The sequence below is a fragment of the Hipposideros armiger genome, unplaced genomic scaffold, assembly GCF_001890085.2.
Source record: "Hipposideros armiger isolate ML-2016 unplaced genomic scaffold, ASM189008v1 scaffold_71, whole genome shotgun sequence".
In the NCBI taxonomy this organism is placed as follows: domain Eukaryota; kingdom Metazoa; phylum Chordata; class Mammalia; order Chiroptera; family Hipposideridae; genus Hipposideros; species Hipposideros armiger.
The window spans coordinates 4,209,446-4,220,759 of record NW_017731421.1 but is presented as its reverse complement, the minus strand read 5'-3'; positions in this window follow the sequence as shown (position 1 = coordinate 4,220,759).

Genomic DNA, 11,314 nt, shown 5'->3' with positions numbered 1-11,314 from the left:
CTTTAGCAGCAACATCATGTTATCTGAATAACCAGGGTGAGAACCCTGTACCAATCGATGGAAATCTGTAGGGCCAGAGTGGAAAGAGTGGACTCAGCATCATTGTGAAGGAGAGGAAGTTGTCTTTTGGTGCTCACTCAGGGACAGCCCCTGATGTTTCACTTAAGTTGTTTTGGAAGATAGTCAACCAATAGACCATTTCCCGCCCAGAAGTACTTGAATTGTAGTAGTGGGTATTTAAATCATAGGAATGGCTATCTTGAATTGAGATCTCTAACTTATTAACTGATTACAAATCATACCTTAGTGGAGGTAATGTCGATTCCTAACTGATGTCTATCTAACAGTCTTGCCAGAGGGCTGGAGGATGTGAGTACATCCACACTTCCCTTTCTCTCTTTAAAACTTGCTGACTGATGTCCAAGGTGCAGTAAATAGCCATGGCTATTGGGCTGTTGCACAGAACGCCATGCTTTTACTCCCAAGCCAACTGTGTTCTTAGCAAGAGGGAATTCTGTTTGTTTCCAAACCTATTCAGCCAATTATACTTAATGCAATTAAATTACCAATAAAATATGTCTTAAAATTTTAAAAATTGATGAAACATGAATGCAGAAAAAGGGTTGTTTTTATAAAATTTTGACTGAATGCTTCAAAAAATAAAATGAGATGCTTAAAACTACTGCTGTCACTAGTTGTGGGACTGAAAAATGCATCAAAAATTTAAAATTATTCTGCAATCAGATTTATTTGCAAGTATCTTTAAGTTCTTATTCCATTTTGAAGAAGAAATAAGATATCTTAGGTAATGCAAAATGAATGTGATTTATGCCACAAAAAAATAAAGCAGAGCCCCACTCAGCAGGTCAATATTTAAAGAAAAATCTTGACTCAAGCATCCTGACGTTACACTACTTTCCTTTCTTTTGTTCTTTCTTTATTAAAATATAATAATAATAATGAAAAAGAAATGAACTGGTTTCCTCTCAGTAGCAATAACATAATATTTTAAGAAGTTTTTTGTATGTTTTTTGTTTTTAAGTGAAAATAAAATACATGAGGCATGCATGCATCATTAAAAATAATAATTCCTTGCTTTAGCCATCTTTTTCAATTGACAGTCTCAGGTAATAGAATCTTATTGTATATATAAAGTTCTATAAGAGATTTCCAGATCCTTCCAAGTTGGTGGATTAGCACGAGCTTCTGGCTCCACCTGTAACCCGACTCTCAGTCAATTCTGGAAATATTATTGAGGAAAGCATGGAATATAGGAAATAAAAAATGAAAACTAAAGCAAAACAATAGCAACCAACTAACCAAACATACAAACAACAAAGCACTGGGAGAAAGCTCTGGGGAGATGGAAAGCTACTTCGACCTGTAGGTTTGGGGAGGGGTGAGTAAGGGTAGAGGTGGCTGTAGCCTGGGGCAGAGGGGCATATGTTCAGATAAATTAGATAAAACTGGTTACATTCTGCCCTTGTCTTTCTCTACCATTGGCTCGGGACAATCATTATGTGCCCCCCAACTGTGGAAATAGCCAATATCATGGTGCATGTGTGAATTAGGACAGAGCAAAAACCCTGTTGGGGTGAAGAGTTGAAGAAAACAGATGAGTGATTGACTTTCTATGGGTGTTCATTTCTCCAAAACTCCTCCCAATGGTGTTTGTCCTCGAAGGCATGAAGGTGGAGTCTTGGCCGGAAGAGTGTCTTGCTGGATGAGACTAAGAGAAGTGATCGCAAGCTCCATCCTAGGGCTTGTCTCATTCTCTCTCTTAGAAGCACACTGGCTGACACACTAGGGTTTGATCTTTGACCCTTTTGTTGGTAGCATATACCTTTGAGTTGGTAACAGATACCTTTGAGGACTATGAGCTCAGCGGCCAAAATAAGACATTGAGAGAGCATAACCTAAGGAATACAGTCACCTCAAGAGAAAAGATACGAAACTGGACTAAACATGTCCATGAAACAATATTATTAGGACAAAGATGTTAAAATAGACACAGCAAAGATCCCAAGTTAGATAAGGGATTAGGAGAGCAATAAAAAAGAAGAAGGGCCGGCCGAGTGGCGCGATGGTTAAGAGCTGGCTTGGGACGCCAGAGGGTCCTGGTTCAGATCCCACATATGAGGGCCAGTGACACTGCCCTCTACAGCTAAGATGCTGAACAACAGCTCAACCTGGAGCTGGGCTGCCATGGGTCGCCGGCGAAGGCGTAGGCTGCAGCCCCTGTGGCAGTGGGTTGCCAAGGACTACTGTGTGTAGCCAGCAGCCAGTGTGAGTAGCCAGCAGCCGCAGTGAGCGGCCGTCCAGAATCCGGCGACTGATCTGCCTCACCCAGGAAGAGCGCAATGATGGTGCCAACTTGGGCCAGTGAAGCAACGTCCTCCACAACTAGACTGAAAAACAGAAAGATAGCAACTTGCCTATTCCCCTTCCCCAAATTCCCCAGCACTGTTCCCATCCCCCAATTCCCCAATAAAAATCTTAAAAAAAAAAAAAAGAAAAGAAGAAAAATCATGATATGGAATCAGGCAGAAATCATAGTTTTGAAAAATACATTGAAATCATTAAAATAGATGCAGTACAGTAGAATTGAGACAACTGTAAACATGAATTAGTGAGTTAGGTAATCATATCAATGAATCCTCCCAGTAGGAAGCAAGGATAATCATCATCATCTAGAAAGTTAAAAATTATGGAGGCAGCAGTTTATTTTGGCTTTGAGCTCAAGGTTGCAGTTTTACTAATTGATGAAAAGAGTAGGAGGGAGGCTTTGGCTGTCGAGGCCAGATTCTTCTTGGCTGATCTATGGAAAGTGACTTTACTTTCCTGGCCAGTGCCTTCTCAGATGGCGTTTTAAATGGTGGTTTTTCAATTAAGGATGTGTGGTTGAGAGTCAATCTGTTAGAAAAGGCTTTTGGCAGACTCGTGGGCACTCCAGTGAACTCTGTCCTTCCCCCTGAATTGTCGGCAGGACCCTGTTGAGCTCTAATGAACACCCAGAAATGTTTGCCTACGTTGTTCACTTTTGATGGTTGGGGATATTATGTTCATTATGACCAGCACTTTTGTCCCACCCTAGCCTCGACACCTGGACATTTTTTTATGCGAGGCGTGTTAATCTTCAACTGATCTTGAAGTCTCTGCTTTTGATGTTTTGGGGGGCTGTGATGGGCTTGATAGTTTCTGTGCTAAAATGCTCTTGCGTCTTCCAATGAAAATAAGAGCCGCCCTTTACATGCTGTTGACTCTGGGTCAGGCAACTGAGCTAAGTGGTGTATCTGCATTATCTCATCAAGCCCTCCACCACACGTGGGGAGGGGGTGAGGACCACTACTGCCTTTTTGTAGATGGGGCACTGAGGCTCTGAGAGGTGAAATGATTTACCCAAGGTCATGTAGTCACTCGGTGCATGGGGAGAAAATGGACCCAGGCCAGTGGGATTCTGAAGTTGGTTGTTTAACCACAGCACTAGAAGTCCCCCCTGCTGTGCCAGTACCCTTTAGCCGGGACAGTATCTGGAAAGCTGAGGGTGATGGAATAGAGGCTACCTACTGACCCAAGCCCCCACCTAGGGTTTCTAGCAGGTCACCCAGCAACAAACGCTGCTTTCCCACCTAAAAGAACTTAAAACACTAATCACTACAACCGTGACTTCAATGACTACAAAAACATAGGTCGTTCAACAAATTCTACCTTTCTCGAGGAAGGTCCATATTGAGGAGGCTCGATACACTCCATCCTCTTGGGATGTGTCAACTGTGTCTGTGTGTGTCTGTGTGTGAGGGTGCATATAGGAAGCCTGTACTCAGATATCCCAGCCAGCTTTCCTGCTCTGCACCCCAGCCCTGGCATCCTGGGTACAATCGTCCTGGTGGTCTTTTCTACCTGTCGTAGTGCCCTGCTTCCTGGGTACATCAGCCACCGCCATTGGATGCTGCCAGTACCTAACTCTCACTCCACTGCACAGGGCATTCTCTTTTCATGCTTCAAGTACATCCTCTGTATCTATGCCCCTGCTGAGCTCCCCTAGCAGTGAGCCCATCTTTTTAGAAAGTGAGCTCCCCTCTTCCAGAGGAAGGGTGGCGTGGTGCTTCTGTGAGGGACTACGGAATCAGACTGCCCCTGGTTGCTTTCCTGCTTTACTCCCTGCTTACTGTGTGTCCCGGGGCATGTTGCTTAACATCTCTGAACTGTAGCCTTCCCATCTGTGAACTAGAGATCATGGTACCTATCCCACTGCTGGCAGTGAAGAGCAACTGAGATGATGACGTATTTAAGCCTAGTAGATAGTATCTATGAATGGAGGCCTTTATGCCTTTTTCCTAATTCAAACATCATACTTTCTTTATTCTCATCTTGTCTTGAAGTCAGGAGGGAATATATTCTAGCAGCTCAGGCTCTTTGGGGCTCTCAGTTCTCACAGGCTGGGGTCAGGCTGGGGCTCCTAGAACCCTGTTCCTTTGTCTTTGGTTTTTCTCCTTGTCTTTCGCAGATTTCAGGGCCTAATTCAGCATTTGAGGACTCAGCAGCTCAACACTGGCATCCAGCCTCCTGGTGACTTTCTTGCTCCTCTCTGCTCTGTTCAGGAAGCCGAGTATGTGACATGGACGTGGCACCTTATGGAGCACCTGTGTTGTGCTGGGTACCATATCTCCCTCCATTCAGTTTTACTTGTAATTAGCCCAAGAGACAAAATTCTATCTGTGAAAAGGCCAAGGGAACACGTACTGCCCATCTATCTCCTCTTTCCCTTGACTGGAAAATGGTGATTCTGGCTGAAAGACATGGTCAGAATATTTAGAACCATGGAACGTGAGCGCTACAAAGGCCTTCGTGCCAATTCAACTTTGCGGGTGTGCCAGCTGAGGCCAGGAAAAGGGAGATGCCTGGGTGTTTTCAGAAGACAGTGCCGTAGAGTCACGAAAGCTACTCAGGTTCAAATATCATTTCCTTCCCATATTTAATATGTGTGGGAAGGAGAGCAAGTCACAGGATGTTTCTCAATCTCAATCTCCTCACCTGTAAAATGGGAATGGTAATGATAGTACCTATCTCACTGTGAAGTCATTGAGAAAATTACGTGAGAATGCGTGTGTGTGCATGTGTGTGCATGCATGTGTGCATGCGTGTGTGCATGTGTGTGTGTGTGTGTGTGTGTGTAATCCCAGTACCTGGCACTGAGGAGGTGCTCAGTTACTATTAACTCTTGCTCTCCCCATTGTCCTTCACTCTCTTCTTTCATCAGCACCCTGGAGTACCATGGGGTGCCTTTGACAGCACCCAAGGAAGCTGCTGCAGAAAACTCACTCCTTCCTCTCCACAATGATCACATTCTGGAATCTGGGCACCTGGGGATTGCCCCAATTTTGTTTTTAAGATTTCCACAGGGCCCATGGTCACAAATGCTGTGTAAGCTCTGAGACAACAATTTTGGTTTTTCTTATTATCGTGTCAAAATAACAGTGACTGTCTAGAGGGCATGTCCCATATGCTGCAGTGCATGAATTTTCACAGCCACCCCCTGAGATAGGCTCTATTTTTATCATCCTCATTATACAGATGAGGAAAATGAGGCACCGAGAGAGGCTACGTAACTTGGTCAAGGTCACTAGCTGCTCTGTGGCAGGCTCCAGATATGGTCCCAGAGCGATGATTTTGGAGTTATAGCACTTCCCTCTGCACACTCAAACTTCTTCACTCTTAGCTGTTGCCTTATTTAAAGAGGATCATCTTCTTTCTTTTGTCTTTTTAAATTTATGTCAGCTTTTCAAGTTTTATGGGTTATTATGTAGGTGATTCTTGGGTGTGGGGCTGGTGGTTTCTCTTTGGATGAAACTGGAGATGGCGAAGGTCTACCAGTTAGCGGCAGACATTTGACAAATGCTATTCTCTGCTACATTTTCTCTTTTCATTTAACAACTTTTGTCTCAGATGGAAAAGCTTATAGTTTTTTTTAATGACTTTCTTAAAAAATGTGAGGGTTGGAGGTTGTGGGTGGAAAAACAGGCAGGGTGAAGGAAAAAGATCTTTATTTTTTAGTCTGGTCTCATTTAAAAAGTTCTTTTTGCTCTGTTCTTAACATTTTGGCTCTCCAATTTTTCTCTTGTTAGTGGTTTTGCCTTGTCTCTGTTTATTTTGTGACTCGTGCCTGGAGGGATGTTTTCTCAAAAGGGAATTATCCACACCACATCTTGTTTTGGCCACGTGTTGACCACTCTCTCGGTCAAGCTCTGTGTTCAGGGGAGGGTTTATTCTGGTTAACGAGGATGCCATGTAGAAACAGCCGTTAGATGGGGCAGGGATGGAATGAACTGCCATTACAATAAGCAGACCTTTGATTTGTAATACCCATTACACGATGTTTTTCCTGGCACCAGAACCACTTCGGCAGAGGTTTAGTACACAGATTCTAATGTTGGTGACTGGAGCCCATCAAGATTCCCATTGTTTTTCATCAGAACTAAGCACAGAGAACTTTGCTCAAATGAGGGCTGCTTGCTCAAGGGCTACAATAGGTTATTTCATTGGAAAACAAAGGGGCTTTCAGGGTGCAGCCTCGGGAGCCGAATGTCTGATGTTCACTCCCGCCATCGCCACTTCCTAAACTTTTGGCAAATCAGTTGGTGCCTCCATTTCCTCATTGGTGAAGTGAGAGTATCATCAGACTCTGGGGTTGGTGTGAGGCGTCAGTATTTGTCAAGCGCTTTGCACGGTGTCCGGTGCAAAGCCGTGCTCAACTCATGCTAGCGTAAGTTGTCTCTTGTGACTGGTTTCCTTTGCTCTCATGGGGCCAAACCTAGCCATAGCCAAAGTAGCATTAACCCTGTTAGTTAATCATAATAGCTCATAGTTATCAAACTTTTACTATGTGAGTAGTTTATAATTATTTTCATTTTATCCTCATGAAAATCACATTGATAGAGTTATCTTTATTATTCCACATTACAGATTAGGATCTGAGGTTCAAGGAGACCCGGTGACTCCCCCAAAGCCACACAGGTAAACTGGGGCCAAATCCACGTGCATTCTGTGGGGCTACATTCTCGTCAGCCTGTTCATGCTGTTAGAACAGAATACCACAGACTGGGTGGCTGATCAACAATAGAGGTTTATGTCCCACAGCTCCGGAGCCTGGAAATCTGACATCAGGGTACCAGCGCGGTCAGATTTGGGTGAGGGCTTTCTTCCAGGTGGCTGACTTCCCACTGTGTCCTCACATGGCAGGAAAAGGTGAGGGAGCTCTCTAGGGTCCCTTTTATAAGAACACTCATCCCATTCATGAAGATTAGCCCTACATCCAAACACCATCACATTGGGGATTAGGTTTCAACATATGAAATGTAGGGGGGTACACAAAAAATGTAGTTCAATGAAATGACTTCTGATTCCAGTGCCTCTTCTATCTGATGGTGTGGTTCCCAGTTCTTAATCTTGGTTTCTTAGTTTACTAGTTCAAATTCTTGAGGAGGGTTGTGATGGACTAAGCTCAATCTATGATTTTTTTCCCTCCTCTTGGGTTGGGTGTGCATTTTGGGGTCAGTCAGCTGTCGCCAGAGAGGTAGAGTCATGTGGTTCCAGCATGGTGGTCTGAACCACACAGGGACTGAGAACTTCTCTCAGAAAAGGAAGATAGGCAACCAAATCTTTCTGTTACACGCCCCTCATCCAATCCTAAAATTGTGTCAGTGTTCCCTCCAGAGGGTTAAGGCACTGCAGGATTACTGTCTGCCTTTGTTTTGCAGAGCTCAGTTGTAGGCATAGGGGATCTTCACTGGCAAGCTCAGTTGTGCCCAGTTCTGGAATCAATCTATGCAGTGTTGGCAGTACATCGAGTGCCCTGTATCTGCCAGGAGGAGGGGGAATCTGAAAGTTAGTCTGGCAACCATAAACAGCAAATGGCTATGATTCTCTCTCCCCGACCCCCACCTCTCACTAGGTCTTTCTGATGACATTTCTGCCTGGTTCTTTGGATTGTACCCCAATATTAATACTATTGTTAGGCCCCTTCAATCAGCCTGACCATTTGCTTAGCACTTCATCCCCACTCCCTAGAGCCGCAACCATTAGCTGAGGTCCTGCCCTGATCAAAACATAAGGCTCTGAGGCACAAACTCTTTCAGCAGAAACCCACCCACCAGGCCCCTTTGCATATTTTTCTTTTAAAGTCTATTGTGGAAAATTTTAAACCTTCACAAAAATATAGAGACTCATAGAATAAACCTTCGTATGTACCCCATCACCCAGCTTCAACAATGATCAAAATCATGGCCAAATGTGTTTTAGCTATACTTCCATCTACTCTCTCCCAACATTAGTCTGAAGCAAATTCCAGATCATATCATTGGATCTGTAAATATTTCAGTCTACATCTCTAAAATATTAAAACTGTTTTTAACATAATCGCAATTCTGTGATCACACCTAAATATGTTGATCACGATTCCTTAATATCATCCAATAATCCAAACCAGTGTTTATATTTCCAGTTGTCTCATAAATGGTTTCAAGGCTTTTTTCATTAACAGTTTGAGTCAGCATCCAAATAGAGTCCACTTATTGCTATTTGTTGACAAAATCCCTAGATTTCGGTTTCCATATCTATTTTTTTCCTTGTTATTTATTTTTTAAAGAAGTGGGGTTGTTTGTCCTGTGGAGTTTCCCAGGTGGGACTTGCTGATGGGACATCTCTGTGTACATTAGCGTTTGACTGGAAAGGCTTGGTCACCTTTAGATTTGATGTCTCTTGGCACGATCACTTCATAGGTGGTGCTGTGTTCTCCCACCAGAGGCATGAAATATCTGGTTGTCTCTTTGTGTGGGTGTAGCAGCTGTTGATGCTCAGTGTTAAAGTTTATTCATTTATTTAGGGCTTGCAAAATGGATAGGTTTGAATTCTATGGTCTCTTCTTTACTTATCGGGTAGAATGCTTTTTAGAAAAGAAACTTCACCTCATCTACCATTTGATCACCCAATGACATAGTCCATACAGAAAAAGCAGAATAAGTGCTTGATTCTTTTTCTTTATTTTACCAGCTTTATGAATATGGAGCTAATTCATTAGCATCCTTCAACAGTAAGCAGTTATGGTTTTTGAGAAGTGTTATTAAAATTCATTGAATTAAATATACTTGATAGGTTTCAATCCATTTCAGTTATTATATTTATTCATTCTCAAAGTGTTTCATCTTTGGCCAGTGGAAGCCTCATCCAATTGGCTTCTGGGTCCTTTTAATAAGCCCCACCCTCTCCCTAGCCATATTGATGGGAGCCCTGATTGAGCCCAAGTTTTTCAGGCCATTTATATGTTTAGCACAATATCTGGCACATAGTAAATATTCAACAAATGGTAGATGTGAATGTCATGATTATTTAATAAAAATCTTAACCTCCCTATCCTGGGCCAGCATGATAACTGGGTTTTTCTAATACCTGCCCTACCCAAACCTGACTGCTGGTGTGAGAGGACTGGGTGGGGGAGGGGAGGATCCCATATCTCTCTCTTCTGATACATCTAGACACTTATCTCTTCTCCTCTGACTAATGCCTTTTCCCAGGGGGAGAGGGACAGAGCTTATTGGTACGACTGCCACCAGGGAGAGCGAGCATGTACAGTATCGCCCCTTCTGAACTCTCTTTCTCAAGGATGGGCTTTGTCCACACACTGTGTGTATTCTATTTGCACCTGCCTCCTGCAGGAGGTAAGCATCCAGGGCAGGCCAAGCATCTGAAAGGTGTTCCCTGGCATTGATGGGGGTGAGGGAGGAATGCAGGCTCTGCAGCTATACCTGAGACTGAGTGAGTACATTTAATTCAGGAGGGAAGGAGTAAAGTCCTACTTTTGGCTTCATATCTAAGCTGTGTTCTCTAATCCATAGCCGCCACAAGGCTGATAACATAAGTCCTTATCGAACTCCCCTTTCTGTTTCCCAAATGGATGGTCATCTAAAGGAAAAAGGAGTGTACTAAATCAGCACCTTAGAAACGCCACCAAGTGCCTTCTTTTTCACACGAGCCATTGGCTGCTGAGGCCCCATTGCTCCTCATTGGCCAACCTTGCCCAAGGTGATACAGGAGGCTCTTGTTAATGCACAGGTGTTACCTCGAAGAAGAGCTGTCGAGTATTAAACTCAACAAGGAAATCATCTGGCCCATTTCTGAAACAGGTATGGCTGAGGCAAGTATTCTATTAAGGAGCAAAGAGAGTCTTTCCGCTTATAAACCTTTTATTAATAGGTTTGGGAAACGGAAGACTGTGCAGCTTGTACTATGCTTTCCGGTCGGCCCTGCAGCAAGGTGCGCATGTGTGTCTCTTCGGCCCTGGTGTGTGCACATGGATCCTGAAATCGTTAGTGCCACAAACCTGCCAATTTTCCTCTTAGGTTGATTTGAAGTAAGCTGGGGGCTGGTGGGGAGGGGATGTCTTAGTCCCTTTGGGCTGCTGTAACAAAATACCGTAAACTGCGTGGCTTATCAACAACAGAAATCTGTTTCTCACAGTTCTGCAGGCTGGCGGTCCAAGGTCGTGGTGCCTAATAAAGGTCCTCTTCTAGGTTGCAGGCTGCCAACTTCTCTCTGTGTCCTCACATGGAGGAAGGAACAAGGACGTGATCTGAGGCTCCTTTTCTAATGGCACTAGTCCCGTGCATGAGGGCTTCATCCTTATGACCTGCCCCTGCCCCCGAAGTCCTACCTTCTACCACCATCACATTGGGGGTTAGGCTTCAACATATAAAATTTGGGAGACACAGCATTCAGTCTATAGCAGGGTATAATTTGGACTTGATAGGAAATAGACCCCCAAATAATAATATGTTAAATTAGGTAGAAATTTGTTTCTCTCTCATGTAAAAATCTGAGCCAACAGAGTGCTCTGTTTCACAAATGCCTCAGAAGCCCCACCTCCCTCTTCTTTTATTTTTTGGTTGAGAATTTAATCTTCTCAGGCTGTGGGTAGATGAACATTTCTTCATATGGGGCCAAGGAGGCCCTAGTGCTTCTGTACTTAGTTTTTAATCGACTGTTAGTCACTCTCAGTCTTCTGTTATCTTTTTGAAAGCCTGCATTGTTCTTCAGCAACAGCCATTCAATTCCATTGCCCTTGTAATGACTGTTTCCTCCATTTTTTTTTTTAAAGCCTGATAAGTCACATCCTCTAGAGCAGCGGTTCTCAACCTGTGGGTCGTGACCCCTTTGGGGGTCGAACGACCCTTTCACAGGGGTCGCCTAAGACCATGGGAAAACAAAAAGATATTTACATGACGACTCATCACAGTAGCAAAATGACAGTTATAGAGTAGCA